General features: G+C 32.0%; 1 protein-coding gene across 3 annotated transcripts in view; it reads left to right on the top strand.

The window, feature by feature from the left end:
* The window catches only part of LOC130663428 (zeta-sarcoglycan), a 131,809-nt gene that overhangs the window by 17,499 nt on the left and 99,094 nt on the right, over positions 1-15,216 (top strand). The window contains exon 1 of one of the 3 annotated variants that reach the window (XM_057462646.1): positions 12,986-13,128. The exons of the other annotated variants lie outside the window; for them this stretch is intronic. The gene's annotated coding sequence lies outside the window, so the exon portion shown is untranslated. Of the gene's footprint in view, positions 1-12,985; positions 13,129-15,216 lie in introns of those variants that run through there. 3 annotated transcript variants of the gene reach the window in all.

Here is a 15,216-nt window from a genome sequence, read left to right as displayed (position 1 = left end):
TAAATAGAAAACAAAACGGCAAAAAAGGAGCCTTGATTCGATTACGCCTACATTTGTGTATAAACATCGTGTGCGAGTAGTGGTAGCGCGAAAATTTTTCATCCCGGTCTTTAGGGGATATCAGAGCCAATGTAAATACTCGAGCGTAATTGATCGACTCCTCGGGTGCTCGTGAAAAGTCGACTACCCTGGATGCAGAAGGGGGTCGCGGCTAGGGCCGGACCCGGGGATTAAAAACATACGACTCATCAGCATGGGTTTGTTTAGCATTTTACAACAGACCGCACTGGGATTAAGCTAAAAAATCCCGATAAATGTTTGTTCCAACTTTTTTTTTATTTATTTTTTTATTTATCCTACATCCGGGCTCTTGTGATTTAAATTAAACAAAAGAGGCACATGAATATACGTATTTTAGCTTCACATGCGACTTGTGTTTAATTGGCGATTTATTGTCCGAATAAAATGCAAGCTCGGTTGAGTAATATTTATGTACGTTATTACCACAAAATATTGTCTTTTTATTTTTTATTAATATTCCCACATGTTGTTTTTATTTTTTATTATTTTTTTTATATTTTTCGTTGTTAAAAAATGTACATGTAACCTATTATCCATCATTTTATTGTGCGCGGATGAATAGGTTCATCAAAAAATAACGTAGATCGTCAATTAAATTCATAAAGGCCCGTTAAATTATTTTATAAAATTTAATATCAAGCAACATAAATTTTTAAAATCATAGCCTAGTTCATTAATCATTCCCGCGAAGTGAAAAATTTTTTAATTAAAAAAAAATCAATTACGGCGGTTGAGCGAATCCTGGTAAAGGAAAACAAACAACTGGATTATATTTGAATATAAATATGTGAATGCTGGCAAATAAAACCTGGTCATTATAATATCGTGGACGTTTTTGTGCGTCAACACGCAAGTAATAGTCCGACTACATATACATATACATAAATGTATATCTACTTTGAGTTTAGAATGTTTTTTTTTGTTGTTGCGGTTGTTGTTGTTCATTGTTTCCCGAAGCTATTGTTGTTTTCTTTTCAGAGGCAATCTCACGTGTACACATATGATGATCACAGCCGGCAAATAAACCAACGGGTATTTATTTCTCTTTACTTTAACGTTCGCTGTCGCCGTATACGTGAATCCAAGTAAAGACAAAATGAAACGTGCTTGACGTCAACAAAGTTGTGGTGACGAACCCTCGGGGGATTTGGTGCCGATGTGCTCTGTGCTCTATCGGCGATGACTGAGCTGAGAAAGGGGAGAACGATAATCCACAATCAGATTGGAATTCTCGGTTACCGACTTTCCTCTAATTCTACAGTTTTTTATTTAAATTTAAAAAATAACCCGCTCTTTTTCTCTGTAGCTTTTGCTGGCTCTCTGGGAAAGCAAACCGTAAAAGCCGAGTTCGAATGCTCGGTCGAATTGAACTGAAAATACAAAAAGTAAATTAGCTGGACAGAAGGACCGTTCGGTGGTTTGTCCCGCCACACTGTGCCGCAGCGTCACGTGCGCCGGATAGTGCGGCGCTTGCGGTTCCCAGATTTTACGGACACCCGCTATGTGTTATCCTCTCTCCCACATGTGTGCATCAGCAACCTAATTTTATTGTGTGTACGGTATTCTATGAATTCCTGTTTTTATCCACCGCATTTTAATTCTCCCCAATTCGTTTCAGCTTTGCTCTCGCCCTCATTTTTGATTTTACGTTAATATTATTGTTTGTCGATCGGTTCACTGTCCAAAAAAACAACAGACTTTGTATATATTTTTTTAAAATTTCAATTAATCAATTATTTATGAGTGTCAAAATTAAATCTATCGATAAATTATTTTAATAAATTCATGTTTGGATTACTCTGTATATGAACAGTCATAAAATATATAAACTAACCTCGATACATTTAGTAATAAAATAAAAACTTAATTTTCTTGCCTCAATTTATTCACGAACCCACAGCCCAAAAGTTCGTACCGTCATCGGTGTAAAAAAAAAAATAAAAAAAAAAGTGAAACCGTTGTCATGGAGTTTAACATCACCGCACACCAGCCTTTTAATTTTACTATCATATACAACCATTTAAACTGACATATCTATTCCATTTAAAATAACTTTTAAACCAAAACTACTGAAATTTATTTTACAAGTTTATATCAATGTAAAATAACCTGTTGCCTTCTGTATCTCATACTATTTTTACTCGATCATCCCTAAAACCCCAATTAATTATTTAAACAATCACGTTGACAATTAACATTTTTTTTTTTTAAATCCCCAATTTATTTACGGTGACTTAAACCAGTTTAATTTAAATTTCCAATCGTCGTATTTGTTCGCGCGTAATAAGACTCGGGTATTCCCAAGCTGCAATAAAATATGATACCCACTAAAAATATAACAGAAAATCAATTAATACATAATTCACAGCTAAAATGAATTATTTTTTCCAGTTTCAATGGGTAAAAAAAAAAAATAATAATTATCGTGAAATATTCCAGGCATTAATCATCTGTTGTAATACACTGCGGAAATATATAACAATAAATAGCAAAGGACGAATAAAATAACAGGAATTGTTGTTGTTTCAATTATTATCATGGTTGTTATTATTATCATCATCACTGCTGCATTAATATATATTCATACAATTATTTGTTTGTAAAGACAAAAGTAATTGTGTATTCGAAATGCTAAAGATACATGTTTTTCTTGGTTGCTATTGTTGTTGTTATTATTATTATAGTACACAATATATACATATTTATACATATATATATATATGTGTATATATATGTATATTTAAAAGTAAAATTATCGCGTTCCCAGCTGGTCAGAGAGTTGAGAGAAGAGAAGAGAGAGGAAAATAGAAGAGCGCGGCCTATTTACCCCGTGGCAACATGGCCGGGATGATTAACATCCGCTTCCTCGCGTTGTTCAACAGTGGTTTACCGTTATAGTGCTCGAGCCGAGTCGTATTAAAATGCACGAGCTTCAAAACGAAGCGAGAACGATCCCGCTTTGTTATTACATACAGTAACAGTAGTATACCGCCTCCTTCTACCCCTACACTATACTACTATTACTACTACTACTACTACTACGACTACTACTACTAAAATTGATGCTTGCAAACAAAAGCACAACTTTCACTTGATTACTAAAAAGTCGTAAGGTTATTAAACAAAAAATTAAATAAATAAGTTTAATATATCCTGAGGCTATAAATAATTTATGTAAAATAAGTGAATAAAAATAAAAAAATATCAGGCTGGCAATAAAGATAAAGCGAAGGGATGAGTGCAGGTCATGGTAGAACTCTTTATAAATTTATTGGTTGGTGTTGGTTCGTTGGGCGCAGCAATATCGGCTGATCGAGAGCAAGACGAGACCGGCTACAACCCTCGACTCCAGCAATTGCTGACTCATCAATATCCTAAACACAAGTTTAATTAATTCACCGCTTGGTTGAGTTGTCCGTCGGACAGGTTTATGTCAGGACGAGCAAGGTTACGAACCCGATCGCTGAATCGCGAAACACTACTTCCTTTATGGGTATAAATTATTTTCGTACGGAAATTCACTCGCTTTTCTGAGTGAACTTATTTTAGAAATCCGTTTGACCTCTACACCATATACATTTTAACTCTTCAGCAGTAGAATAAAAACGAATTAATAAGCTTAATTTAATTGAAACGAAAGTTTAACTTCATTTATTATCTGAGCCATAAATAAATAAATCAATCTTAGATACTGATGTCTAGATATTCGCTTATTTATTATCCAATACTTTTAAAAGGTCACTTTGGTCAGATAACACTATCATCATGGTATCAATTGTTAATTCAACGAGGAATTATCAACAAATTGCACTGCTGAATTTATTTATTTAATTTGTTAAAAGCTAACTTTATAAATATCGTAGTCAGAGTTTCAAATTACATTTATATAGAAAAGGAAAATAAGTCCACCGTCACAAGGCAAAATGGAAAGTTTAAATAAAACTACTCGGCGAGAAAAATATCGTCAGAGTGAGTATATGTATCGCTATTCTGGCTATACGCCGTATGCTAATTCAGCTATACAGAGTTTCCTAACAGTGGATCATCAAAATGACGATCCGTATCCTTATTTTAGGCATTTTATGAATTGCTGACATTATTGCGTATAGGTAACCGGCAACCGAAAAAGACACAACGTATAGCCGATTTAGCTGTACGTATCCTCCCTCTGGCAAAACAGATACTTATATCAATGAAACTAAATATGCTTACAAAGGCTATTCGTCGTATTTTTAAATTAAATAAATTAATACTTATCCTAACCTAAATGCATATCTTTAATTTAATGATACTATAGACTACTAAATTATAGTTGGATTAGCGAGACTTTGCGCTTCGGGTTTTTATCCCCACCATCAAGGCGCAATGTCTTAGGTATTAAATTTAGATGGTGGGGGTAAAAAACGAAAATATCCGAAACGCAAAGTTTCGCTAATCCAACTATAACATGTGAGTATTCTTAAGTAAGGTATACTTAAACTACACTCTAAAACTAAGTGTGTAGTCGAAATTAACACACTTGCCGAATAACATTGAAACGCCATAAGCAATCTATAGATTTTTAACACACCGTGAAACGTGTTTTAAGTGACTACAAAAAAGTATAGTTTTGTTTATGGCCTTAAACATAGAACACATTTAATATGAGTTAAAATAATACACTTGTAACCCACTTGGTTTTAGAGTGATACGAATCGTTTTTCTGACGATACGTCATTTGAAGATACATTGGATAGTCAATCGGACAATATTTTTCTCGCCATGTATGTTAATGTTAATAAATTTTACAAGCCCAGAAATACCCAATACACCCTGATCTTTCTTACTTGTTTCTATATTGAGTTTCAAGAGACATGAAATTTTTATTAATACCAACGAGTGGAAATATCTTTACGAATCGATCAAGATAATTTATTCATTTGATTAACAGTCCCTGAGAAACTGAAATAAACTACAGTAAAATAATAGCTTTTGTAAGAATTTATTAAATCGGTTTTCATAAATTAATGGCAGAAAGGACAAAAATAATTTCGTTTAAATCTTATTATGTAAGTTTATTTTTGGTTAACTTGAATAAAAACTCGATCTAATAAACCCGGAAGTATTTATATATATATTTTTTTAACAATAACAATAAATCAGGATCCGCAAACCGAAGTGTATTTCCGTATATGTTTTCACAAGCGTAAAAAATCTAGATCGGTGCAAGATGAATGAAACATCTGTCCCGATTGAATATCCAGGTTGCAGTGAATATTTTAATGATCCGAGTTTGCTGTTCTGGGTTCTCGACCTATACCTATATCCGTACCCAGTATATCCAGATGAGAGTACGCTCGAGTATTTTAAAAAAGAAAATCGAGAGCAGAGCTATGACAAATCAATTGAGTAGTCATATATTTTTATTTTTTCAATTTTATCCAGCTCGTAGTTGTCGTCGTGTGGCTGCGTTTGAAATGCGTATTTATTTTTGGCTTGCTGACTGAGAGCAATCAAGCCGGAGCCAATTGTGCGGTTCAAGCAACACAATCCTTTTTTTTTACCCTTCCGATTAATACCAACTCCAGTAATTATTTTTTCAATTTACTTCCTTTTGGTTTATATCTTCGACAGATGAATTTAACTCTTGGAAATATTCATATTCGTTCTACTCTCATCATTCCACGATTTTATTTCACCATCAATTTAAACATCCGGAAAATTCATGAATTTTTTTTTCTTTAAAATTAATTTATAAATTTTAATTGAATACAAAATAATTAAACTGCTTTAATTTACTCCAAGTTTATGTTTCTGAGAAATAGACTAATTTTGAGCGAGGGCCCATGAGAAGCCGAGTTAACTTTTCACTCTCATCACTCAAATGGATGATGCTTCCGAGTTTCACGAGCCTTTCTTCATATATATATGGCTCACTACAATTATTGTCTATGAATAAACCAAAGAAGGAAAACATTTTCAGGCCACTTAAACTTTTTACCCATTTATTAACAAAACATCTATATACAATAGAGAATATAGTAAGTAAGTATATCTGTCTTGAATGAAACTCCCTGAGCATTAGGAACAGTGCGGATATCGAGCGAGCAAGTTTACGTGATAGCTAACGTTAGATGAAGATCTAAGAAATAACAGGCAATCTAGTCCCTCCCCTTTCGTCTCTTCTGCCAGACCAGGTCCCAGTACTAAGACTAGGACCAGAATTAGTAGCTTTCCTCTTGGTGAACTTACTTTGGATGCGTATCCATCTTCAATCCAACTCACAAGTATCAATTATCTGGCGGGCTGACCGAGCACGGTCAGAAATTCAATTAACTTTAGTCCAATGCCGGCAATTCCATCTTACGACGTTTGTCATGGGTAAACTTGCAACATAACTTTACAAAACTTGCACACTGACTTGCAATAGATAACAGGGTTTTTAAAAATACCGAGTAGTATTTGATGACGTATTGTTGGGTTTTGTAGAATGAAGTCTAAAATGTGTAATGGTGAATCAAATAACAAAAAATATAAGTAATAATGTAAGACGCGAGTTGAAAGTATATTCAGAGAAATGCCGGACTAAATGAAAGGAATGTAAATCATAAAAAGTTACGAGCTTTTAAATCTTTAGCAAGGTGCTGCACGTTCGCTTTAATTACCTTACATCTCTCATCCACCCTGCATACCCCTGATATATCCCGCAGCCCCTTTGCACGAGTCACTTGGCGTGCCGTGTCGGAAGTACAGAAGAAGTAGTATAAGTAAAAAGAGAAGGAGACCGAGATGAAGAAAGAGTTTACGCGGAGTGAGAAGGGCTTTTACACTCCCTGTGAATGGCCCGCGTTTTCTTCTTTCTCGCTCTATTTCTCTCATTGAAATTCCTTTGGAGCGAATCCTTCTACTCACACCCACTCTCTTCATCCTCTTCAACCCCTTTTCATTCTTCATATCGTTTATTTTTCCTCCGTGTCTTTCCGTCTCATTTATGCTTTTTTCACTCTTCCGTTTTTTATATCTCGTCTGGGTCTCTCCTCCTCCCTCTCTATCTAACTTTTTAAAATTTCCACCAAATAGATCATTTTTAGAGCCACGTGCTTCTGGGGATAATTAGCTACGTGCTCGTTATCAAAGGACTGAATACACTCGGTTATGAAGTTTATTTTAAAAAATAAAAAAGCTTTTTTGCAAAAAGAAAATTACGACATTTCTTTTGCAAAAAAAAATGTCAGTTGTGAGCAAATGAAAAATGTCGGTATTATTATTTCAATATATACATGTATATGTACATGTACGTCTCACATGCTCAATGGAGATGATAAATAATTTCTGTCAACTCGGTTGTCATGTTACCCACGATTACAGCATACACAGTTCAAGTGAACTTTACTCGAGTTATAAAGATTAACTTTGTTATTTGAGAATAATTCATGCATACCTCATCTACTTGTGCATCTCATAAATTAAATTACTCGAAAAATTCTTTTTTTTAACTTGAATTTTTTCATAATATTAATTAAGAAAGACACGTGAAATTTATTTTTTATTAAAATTAGCCCTCTTATTCTGGTCTACTGTTACCATCACGAGAAGATATACTGATAAATATAAATATAATATGCACAAATAAGCGAAAGAACGATGGAGCAGGTTCAAATATATGGGACGTATGTCAAAAAGTGACAAGCGGAACAAATGGAATCTGAACCAGCAATTCTCTGGTGTAAACTGCTTGTACATATATTGGACAAGTCTGCGTCAGTCAGCAATTGTATAAATAATAAGTTAAATATAATTACTTGACAATGACAATTGATTACTCAATATACGCCGCAACGTAATAATAAGACATTTAACATCAGTTATTTATACTCATTAATCATTGCGCTCTGGAACAATTCCATGCAGACGTCATAATATAATTATAGAAGAGGGAGCGGTGCAAACAGACCCCCTCAAGAAAAATTACAATTCATTTTTTTTTTACCTTCAGTATTCAGCGAAGGTAATGCGCGTTTTCATCCCCCGACAAAATATCTCCGGACATAATATCCCCAACAAAATATCTTTCGATATAATTTTCACAGTTTTCCTGAAAAACTAGCACTCTAAATAGGTAGTTATTTTTTATTTATAAATTTCCACAATTTTCCTGAAAAACAAGCATCCAAATTAGTTGTGAATAGTACAAATAAAACATTTAAATAAAAAAAAGACATTTTGCTGATACACTAAAAAAAATCGCTAGCAGCTAGCGAAATAATCGCTTGCAGCTAACGATTAAAAATCGCTAGCTGCTAAAGAAAAAAATCGCTAGCAGCTAGCGATTATTTTTTTTCAGTGTAGGATATTTTGTCGGGGGATGAAAATGCGCGGAATCTTTAGCGAAATTTCTCTTGAAATTTTTGAAAAAAATTGAAGACGACTCATTTTGTCCCTGATTTCTATTATAAATACGAAATATAATTATGTCTTTGATGGTTAAAAAAAGAGATTGCATTGAAAATATAAAAGAGGTGAATCACATGTTTGAGGAAAATATGGAGCAAAGGCACAGCAAAAGTAACATTTTGGTTGGGCTCATGCATATGCCACGGTCTCATTTGACTGCATAATCGCATTTTGACCCTATGGGATTTCTGTGTCAACAAGTTATAACTTGTAGGCTGTATCACCTTCACAAATATATATAAATATATAAAACATACACGAACAAATAAACGTGAATTTTTATTTTAATTTCGCTCTTTGAACATGACCCAATTCCAGATGTTGTACATTTGCAGATAATTGCCTACTAAGAGACTAAGAATTTAATGCTTATTATCTCTGTATATTTGCTGCACTTGCTTTCTTTTTTTTTTTTTTTTTTTATTTTTTACTTTTCATTCTCTACGTGTGAAATATTTTACATCTTTGTGTTACATTCCACATGTTACATTCATTTGAAACATATACCTAAATATTTGTGCGGCAATACTATCCAATATATACTTACTGCATATTTTATTGGTTTGAATAACAATAGAGCAAATAATTTAAATTATAAATAATAAATAGTGGAATGAAATAAAAAATATTTTATATTGTGTAATAAAAATAAAAGGAAGTGGAATCATCAGTGAATTATAGCGACTGCGTGATCAAACAATCGATTTATTCGAGTGAAAAGTGTATCCAATTATATATTTTTGTTTACGAGCATTAAAAAACAAAAATAAATAAATAAAACTTTCTGATTGGTTAAATAAATTTATGGGTTTTTAAAAACTCGGAAAATAATTTATAAAAAAAAATAAACAATGATGATATTAAATTTAAATTTAAATGTTAAGTTGAATATTTAATGTGTCTGTGTCTGTATCGCGATGAAAATAAATCTAAAATATTAAAAGTGAATAAAATGTTGATTTTAAGATGAAAAATATAAAATATGCAGTACAAATGTACAGAAATGGTAAGAACTGGTAGGGTCACGTTCGGCAGTAGTTTGGCATGACTTGACTACAAATAGAATTCAGTATTGAAGGCGACGTCGTCAAACATCCGTTTGCCAAACCACAAAAATACACCGAATCCAATGGAGCTGGTGGTGAGTCGCGTCATTCAAACTGTCCAACAACCAACGACATTCACTTCTATATCCAAAATCCACCCTCTGTACTCTACACTCTACTCTGCACTCTACACTCTCAATACTCTCTCTGCACTCTATACCGCACACCGTTGTCATTCTCCGACCCTACCCCCATTGTTTGTACTCCTGGCCATTGGGATTTACCATTTAAACCGCAAAAGACCATTATTGAAATACTAATAGTTGACAAATTATTTATCCCCCATATTATACATCTCTTACATATCCCACCCGAATTTTCACATTTCATTTCATTTTCAATTTTTTTTTTTCCCATTAGATACTCTGTTATGATCTTAATGTTGAGATTATAATAATCGTCTCGCGATATTCTCTTCAACAACTTAATCAGCTTGCCCGTTGTCATTACACGTAGAAACTATTGCGGAATTATACTTGAAGTTAATCATCATTCATCACCACACTAACAATACTAAGACTATTCCGCAAATTAATCTTAGCAATTAGTCGGCTCGTAACGTAGAAAATTACTAAATAAATTTAATAACGTATTTAGAGTAACAAATAAATTTAAATATGATCCTGAAGTTAACAGAGAGTTGGTAATTTTCGGATTTCTTTCCAACAAGTCAATTATACAAAAAAAAACTCGAAATATGCAGATGTAGAAAATTCAAAACACACGGAGAGAAATTTCAAGTAAATATGCCTATGCAGCATAGTAATAGTTACATTACTTTGTAGTTTGTGTCACGCCGCTCTTATGTGACTGCTTATACAAACTATAATGTAATTATTACTATGCTACATATGCATATTTACTTGACATTTCTCTCCGTGCACTATCAGTGCAATCATATAGAAAATTTATTAAGGAATAATTATTAAATTGTTTACAGGGCTTTTAATTTTCTATAAAACCGCATGTTTAACAATTATCATTTAATAATTTATAAATTAGATAGAGACATATACGTGTGAATTACTATCAAAACTATAAAAATGTTAATAAATTTTTTTTTCTAACAGAAAATTAAAAGCTCTTTCAAATGAGTACCGACATGACATTTTTTATGATTTTAAAGATACACATATATTTTAAAATGCATTAAATAAAATATATGTGTATCGTTAAAAATATGAAAAATAAGTATGTCATGTTGGTAGTCGTTTTGAAGGACTTTTGATTTCCTATAAAACTACATGTTGAAAATTTATTTTTTAATTATTTGTTAAAAGATATATATAAATTAGTATATGAGTGTGAATGTAGCAGACATCTTAAAAATTTAAAATTATAAATAAATAGAGTAAATGATTTTTTTAAAAATACACATTAATTTTTAAATTTTTTAAATGCGAATTTTTTAAAAATTTAATTTCATTAATTATTTAGTCTATTTATTGATAATTTCAAATTTGTCTGGTGTCTACTACATTCACACTCATAATTAGTATTTAAAGTATAAAAAAATTTTAATAAATTCTTTTTTTAACAGAAAATTAAAAGCTCTGTCAAATGACAACTGACATGATAATTTTGTAAATTTTCGAGATGCACATATATTTTTATTTGTATTAAAATATATATCTCTTAGAATATGAAAACAAGTCTGATCTACGTATAATCTACGTGCTCACAAATGATTAATTGCCAGTTTTGATAAAAATATGATAGATATTAATTAAAAAAATAATTAAATGATACCTTGCTTAAAATTTATCAATAATTTCTTCAACTCAGTAATTAAATAAATAATAATTGTCGCTAATTTTTCCACATATTTTTTCATAAATCATGAGTGTTAATACTTGTCCTTAAATATTAACAATTATTTATATTTTATTATTTCCATTGTTTCATATTTTCGAGTAAATTAATTATCTTCAAATAAAAACATAAACGTGTCAGATTTGTTTACAACGTCGCCATTTTGAATAGACCTTCCTCTTTAAAATTACGCGGGAGGATTTGAAATTTAATTTTGCCAATAAATCAATGAAATATTTATATCAAATAAAATAAAAAAATTAAATAATAACAATATTATTATTGTTAGAATTTTGATCCATAATTATAGTCAGTGAATAAAAATTTTTAATCAATAATTGTTTTTTAAATTTACTCACCCTTCCCGCCATTTTTATGATCCGCTGCCAGTGCTAGTACATTATCATCAAGAAATAAATAAATTAAATATATAAACACTGACTAAAACAATTCAATTATCACAACCAATTAATCACCAAATTATCACAATCATTTAATTACATTATTTATCATAAAAGAAAACATTTAATTATTTTTATTCCCGTTTCAAAATTCCCACACCAAACATGACGCTTAGGAACGCGAGAACCCCCAGAGATAAGCCGGCACTGAATTTAATTTATTTAAAAACTTACACTCACGGACCCACATAAATTAATATCACGAAATGTTTATCATTTGTTGAAAAATTATTTAAAATTAACTGTACACTTTTAATTGAGTGTCACAATAATTAAAAGAATTATTTTAACTGAATAAAATGACAACGACAATGAGAGAGCGTCAGGCGGGAGACGAACTGACCCAGGATGTTTCTGCACATGCGCGCCTCAATTCTATGTCTACTGCGCAGGTCGTACCAACTGCTCGCATCACTGCGCAAGTGCTTCAAGTTCTGGGTCTAGCTTCAGACTGTCGCTATCGTAATGACGCCGGTCTCTACCAGCTCGTAATTTAATAAATAAATAATTTATTCTTGCAGTCATATTTATTAAAACGAGTGTCTTTAAATATTATTTGACGGACATTGAACATTTTGTAATAATAATTCAATCAGTGTGTGAAATACAAGTAGTAAAACAATTCATTTAAATAAATCGTGTCGATGTTCCATTGTTAAGCTATCGGTGTTCGTTGTCATTTGTTTTATTATTATTATTGATTTAAAATCAGTGAAAAAAAATTCAGTTAGTTATTATTCATGTGAAAAAATTTTGAAGACTTATCAGTGAATTTTTTGTGAGAGTGGAAAGTGTTTTTTATCGAGTGCTGTGAATTTTTTTTTTTGTGTTTAAGTTATTTTTTGCCGCTATTTTTAAAAGTCATCCTGAAGTTAGAAGACAATTAATAATTTTTGGATTTTTCTGGAAACGATAAATTATAAAAAAAAAATAAAAATAAAAGTATGCACATGTAGGAAATTAAAAATGCTATAGATGCAATTTTTTTTTTTTTAATTTATCGATTTTAAAAAACCCAAAGATTATTAGACGTCAGCTAACTACTGTGTCATTTTTTAAAATATACTCGTGTCATTTTTTTTTTTTTTTTAGATAAAAAATCGTGGTTCATGAGTGAGTAGTGTCAGTGTTGTTTGTGTTAATAATTTATATCAGTGTGATTTAGTGTTAGTGGTAATTTGATTGTCAACTACGTTTTCAAGTCTAAGTCCAATGTCATCGAAAAGCATCAAAATGTGAGTTTTTAATTTTTTTATTCAAAAATTATTTATCATATTTAAAAAATTAGGCGATTATTTATGACTTTAAATGATATATTTAACTTATTACATGTATTTATATATTTCATTTACGTCGAGAATTAAAAAAAAAAATTTGCCGCCAAAAGTAATTTATATTTAAATAATAAATGATCCACTGCGAAAAAATAACTAGTTTTCGAATAGTTGAATAATAAGAGAATATCTTACTGGCCTGGTAATGGCACTGAAGTTAGCCGACGTCTAATAATTTAAAAAAAAAAAGTCAAACTGACAACCAGAAAAAAATCAAATTAATAATTCAAAAGTTGAATAAAATTTTGTAATTAAAAAACAAACTAATATTTTAATACTAGTTTTTTTACCAACTTTTTTTTAATTTTATAATTTGTCGTTTCTGAAAAAATCAAAAATTATTAGACGTCGGCTAACTTCAGTATCCTATTAAATTCTGTTTAAAACTTCAAAAGGCGGCTTGTGATTAAAAAAAAAAATACAAAGCCCGTGGAAAAGTTCATGACTCACTGAAATTTTATATTATTAAAATAGTCCATAAATATTAGATTTAGTAATTAAAATCGTCACCGTAAAAGAACAGAGACAATAACGCGATTCAGCTGAATGATTGGGAAGCAAAAGAAATTATATTTTACCAGAGAATAAGAGCGCCGAGAGTTGACACGACTGCGGTTTCATTAGAATGATGAATCATTACGTCAGACGGGTTCACCGTCTAGCCAATCTTGAGATGCGGCTGCCGCTACAGTGCGCGCTATTCCGCGGAATGTTATTTTATATTTATACGCTCGCCAGTTTGATAATTCATGGGGCTTCAGGCTTGTCGCTTATAACCTCTACTCGTTCTACTCTCAGGTACACACTAAACCTCTACTTGAACCTTTCTCCCACACCCCACACTCACACATACATACAAAATTTTAGTTCCATCCCAAGTGTCTCAGTACTCTGCGGAATTCTTCTAACCGCGTCGCAAGTCAGATCTTGACACTATCCCATTTCGTTTCTTCCATCTCAGAATCCAGGATTTAGTTTCACCTCAAGAAGTAACAATAAAATCCCTATTTAAGTCTACTCAAATTACATAACATTGCTCGTATTTTCAATTAACAAATCCAAACAAAAAACAATTCCCCAACGAGCTTATCCATTAGCAGCTAATTATTATCTAAACAAATAGCTGAAAATAAATCAAATGTTTCTTAACAAACTTACTTCGCCATTGACTTTACAACAAATATATGTATATATATTATTATTATTATTTCGAGAACCAGCATGTTGTCTGGAGGACAGAGTTTTGTGCCCGGAAGTTCGCTAGTCTGTATACTCACGCCGGAATTATCTAATCCAGCTTTCCTTGAACACAATATTCTCTCTTTCTCCCTCATTTCCTTCCCTTATTTCCCTTTTCCCACTCGTTATGCACAAGCACAAATACCGACACCAACACCATCAGCGATAACGGGAATGGGTATCGGTGTGGATGCAGACGCAGAGGTCGACTGAGCCTAGAACGGAAGTCGGTCAAGTCTTTGGAGGAATACACAAGCGAGAGCGAAGGGAATGAATTTCGGAATTCATCTAAAGCACACGTTCATCCAGTTAACTAACACCCTTAAATACTTAGGCACACGTACACACCAACACACCAACACAACTGCCTTAATAGAGCTCGCTCTTCTAGATTATGTATAGCTATATTATCACGCTCATGTTTCCATGCATAATTGAACCAGTGGAAGATGAATACGAAAGTACAAAGAGACATGAGGCATATCATAAGGTATTATATTATAATTTATAATATTATATTATGGAAACACTGTCTTAGCTGTATTACAACTGGGTAAATAATAATCTTAATATCTGTGTGATAATTTTGTCAAATTGCTCTAAGATTATTAGCAAGTTAATCGCTATAAGATCTACGGTCTCGAGACGAGATGAGATGGATGCTGTGTATAGAAACTACAGAGGAAGAGACCGAATGGATAAAGTACTTTGAAGAGCTTGACTAATGTTCAGTCCTTGAGAGAAATCGTG

The sequence above is a fragment of the Microplitis mediator genome, chromosome 2 (assembly GCF_029852145.1).
Source record: "Microplitis mediator isolate UGA2020A chromosome 2, iyMicMedi2.1, whole genome shotgun sequence".
In the NCBI taxonomy this organism is placed as follows: domain Eukaryota; kingdom Metazoa; phylum Arthropoda; class Insecta; order Hymenoptera; family Braconidae; genus Microplitis; species Microplitis mediator.
The sequence above is the reverse complement of the archived record's forward strand: the minus strand, read 5'-3'. Positions and strand labels throughout refer to the sequence as shown.